Genomic DNA, 4,379 nt, shown 5'->3' on the forward strand with positions numbered 1-4,379 from the left:
CGACGGTGAGTGAGAGTAGGAAGAAGTGAAGGAAAAAGAGATTGGAGAAGGGGGGAGGAGGAAGAAGTATGAGGAAATAGGTGGAGGGGAGGAAGAAGAGTAGGCAGAGAAGAAAGAAGAACATGTATACTGAGATGCTCTCCCCAACTATTGACCGTATATATTAGTGGGTGAGGAATCATCCAGTGGCGCCATGTTGGAGAGACGCTACCTGGATGAATCGTTTGATGCTTGACTCATATCAGGTTTGGAGCGGTGATAAAGGATAGCAATGTGAAATCAATTGCAGCTGCAAATGAGACGGTTAATTCATGTTATAATGCTTTTACAGTAGAGGCGTTGTCCTTGAGGTTTGGTCTAAATCTTGCACATATGAGCGGATGCAATAAACCTGAGACGAATGCGGATAATATAGAAGTGATCACTACCATGAAAGAGGGCAGTTGGTCGTTTATTGCAAGTGCTATTTTTGATAACTAATATCTTGTGTCCTTAGACTTTAACTCGTATAATTTATGAACACAGTTATTGGGAAACCAACCACGTTTGTGAAGCAATTGGCAAGATTGGCTATACTTTCCCCTCCTAAACTTTTGTTAATGTCTACCCCTGAGGAAATTGTCCCATGCTCGTAAGCGATGCGACAATTCTTATGCATGAATAAAGGAGGATTGAAGTTTTAAAAAAGACATCTTGTCTCCAACACCCATAATATATGTAATATTAGCGTAACCAACACAACTTTTCATAAAAGCTTCTGACCATTGGGCAGCTATACCAGGCGAATGATCTTCATCTGATGGAAGTTCTGCAAGTAACTTGTAATACTGCGATCTTCAGTATCAAGTTACATGTGCAGGAGAAATAGAAGGAATAAATACAATTAGTCCTGCATCTTGTCCATTTGCAAGAACTCAATATGGAGTATGGCCCAAGTCCATATTTTCTAATTTGAGCAACCAGTCCATTAAAGAGACCATTTGAATAATGATAAAATGCAACGCAAAGTCATCACGATCTCCCTCCCTTCCATATAAAGCAGGTACTGAGATTTTCACTGAGACCAGTGATTGGTCGCCATATCTTTAAGCATATGTTGCTTCATATGCACATCAACTATTGTAAAAAATGATTCTATGTACAATCTAGAACCATTTCAGATAATAAGGTCACACAATTCACATGGCTTGCCACTGAAGAGATAATTTGCAATTACTCATTACTCCTTAATTGGAAGTACTTCAATTAGACCAAGTTCCACAACCATTAATTATGTTAGGCTCATATGACTTCACTTCATAAATACGTAGATAATGCATATATATGATTCAAATTATATTTTTGGATGAAAATCCAAATATGAAATGAATGTAATAATTTCCAGCAATGTCCTTGTGATAAGAACTTTCTTTGTCTTTTATTCTCATGTTTGAACTAGTATAGGTCGGAGTTACACATGATGGTACACACATCACTTTTATTTATCATCGGTACATTGAACCCTCCATTGACTAAACAACGATGATCCACTGGTCTAGTACTATAACTCTTCGTTTCATTGGCCATTGATGCCTATACCACTACTCCCGATGGTTGTTGTTGCGGATAAGGTTGCTCAGGTTGGTGTGGCTGTAGAGGGAATGGTTTTTGGGGTCGCTGGGGAATTATCTGTTCTGCTTGTTCAGGGAATGTTTGTTGGGGTTGGGGAAATGGTTATTGCGGTTGATGGGGGAACGACTGCTCTAGTTGCAGAGGGAATGGTTGTTGGGGTTGTTGGGGAATTATTTGTTTTGGTTGCTCGGGAAATGGTTGTTGCGGTTGCAGGGGGAATAGTTGTTGGGGTTGCTGGGGATTTATTTGTCCTGGTTGCTAGGAAAATGGTTGTTGTGGCTGTAGAGAGAATGGTTGTTGGGGTTGCTGAGAAATTCTTTGTTCTGGTTGCCAGGGAAACGGTTGTTGCGGTTGCAGGGGGAGTGGTTGTTGGGGTTGTTGGGGAATTATTTGTCCTGGTTGCTGGGGAAATGGTTGTTGGGGCCGGGAAAATGGTTGTTGTGGCTGCAGAGAGAATGGTTGTTGGGGTTCCTGGGAAATTTTTTGTTCTGGTTGCTGGGGAAATCATTGTTGCGGTTGCAGGGAGAATGGTTGTTGCGGTTGCTGGGGAATTATTTGTTCTGGTTGCTGGGGGAATTGTTGTTGTGGTTGCGGGGGGAATGGTTGTTGGGGTTGCTAGGGAGTTATTTGTCCTGGTTGCTGGGGAAATGATTGTTGAGGCTGGGGAAATGGTTGTTGTGGTTGCAGAGAGAATGGTTGTTGGGGTTGCTGGGGGAATGATTGTTGCAGTTAAACGGGAAATGGTTGTTGCGGTTGCTGCGTAATTATTTGTTCTGGTTGCTGGGGGAATGGTTGTTGTGGTCTCTGGGGTTGCTGCGGGAATGGTTGTTGTGGTTATTGGGGAATTGGTTGTTGGGGCTAGGGAAATGGTCGTTGTGGTTGCAAGGGAAATTGTTGTTGCGGCTGGGGAAAAGGTTGTTGTGGTTGTTGGGGTTGCCAGGGGAATGGTCGTTGTGGTTGTAGGAGGGTTGGTTGTTGGGGTTGGGGAAATGGTTGTTGTGGTTGATGGGGGGAATATTGTTGGGGTATGGGAAATTGTTGTTGTTGTGAATATGGTTGATGTGGATATGGTTCCAGCGGATATGATTGTTTTTCCAGAAATTGTTGTTGTGGTGACTGCAACTCTTGGTCGCTAGGGTTGAGATGCCTAGCAGCAATGATGATGCTCATAGGCATGGAAAGGAGGACGAAGATGATGAAGGTCTTCATTTTGGATTTGTGCTTAATGCTTTCTTGGAATTGATGTTTCTGATCTTGGTGCTTGAAGTTTGGATAATGGAAGGTGACTATGATGGAGCATGTGTATTTATAGCCGTCATGGTGTGGTTTCATTCATCTTTTCAGCCGCTTTTCCGAAAAAAGTGCTCGTAAGCTTATCCAACTAATCGTTTGGTATGTTGTGTTTGGTGGCACAACTTTACTTGTGTGATTTTGGATTACTCATCATAGTTGCTTTTTGTTGCATATATCATCTGGTTGTAAGGCATGCTCGATAATGACCGATGACTCTTTTTTTCACTTTACACTACACACCTTGATCTATATTTTGCCTCCTGTTGGAATTTAGTTTGTGATGCTCTACATGATGTTAGGCATATCCATATAGGCATAGCTTATGTGGGACTACATTGGTAAGCTTGTGTGTGTTAGTATATGATAGATCACACTATAAATGAGAAGATTCTTCTAGACATTATTTTCACTAAACTAACTTTTGTATTTTTTTTGCCTAGTACGATTCTAAGATGGATAAAAAGATTTGACTCGTCAAATAACTAGATAAACCGAGTGGCAAGTTAAGGCTTGTGACATGGACTTTTGTCTAAGATACATCATCTTATCTTGCATGCCCCATCGTAATCATGCATACCAACGGAACCCCAACGACCTATCGTCATGGCATGGAGTTTTAATTTTCCCTTTGGGAAAGGACATCTACTCCACTTGGATAGGTGCAAGTGCATGATTTTAATTTGTTGAAACAAAATTTGGATGGCTCGACATGCCTGGTTTATATGTGCCAATACTCTTGAACAATATCATGAACAACGACAAGGTGACAAGCACAACCAAAAGATTCAAAGTAGAAGTTTTTCATTCTTCTTGGACCACTATGATTGGTGAGAAGAACCAGGCAATCGTCTGATATTGACGAGAATAGCGTGTCGAGCACATGGGTGTAGAAGCATCTAAAAAATGTGTGGCAAAAGAAGGAGCCAAGCTTGCAAAGATCGAAGCCAAGAGAGAAAAATTAGTCGGAGATCCTCGCTAAGATCAAAGCCAAGAAAAAAATTATTAGCCTAGATTATGTACATTTACATCACAGGACACTTGGCTCCTTTTCTGGCACACTAGGTCTTATTGGGAGTTCCTCGCTAAGATCAAAGCTGAGAGAAAAATTAGTAGCCTAGATAATGTATATTTGCATCAAGTTTTGGTCCCAAAGCATAAGAATGTTGCCAATCCATATGTTGCACAAAACTGCACGACGAGTTCTACCATGATTACAACCAATGAATTGGTCAATAGCGTCCACCTTAATTTCCTAGTGGCACGCTGTGTGGTCGAAGGATGATGCAATCATATCATGAATATGCATACGCCTTACATGTTATGATCGTTATGGCTATACAATTAACATGGTTTTTACTGCTAAAATTTCATCTCCAACACATATAATCTACCAATGCACGCACTGGTTACTTTTTTTGTCTAGTCTACAATGACTGGAAACACCGACCACTGTCTATGGTGGTGTGTACACGAAA

General features: G+C 41.2%; 1 pseudogene; it reads right to left on the reverse strand.

Annotated features, from left to right (window-relative positions):
• Window positions 1-1,387: 1,387 nt before the first annotated feature.
• On the reverse strand, window positions 1,388-2,872 carry LOC147988638 (uncharacterized; annotated as a pseudogene).
• Between the last annotated feature and the right edge of the window lie 1,507 nt (window positions 2,873-4,379).

Source organism: Triticum urartu, chromosome 1A (genome assembly GCF_056163025.1).
Source record: "Triticum urartu cultivar PI428250 chromosome 1A, HENAU_Tu73, whole genome shotgun sequence".
Lineage (NCBI taxonomy): Eukaryota > Viridiplantae > Streptophyta > Magnoliopsida > Poales > Poaceae > Triticum > Triticum urartu.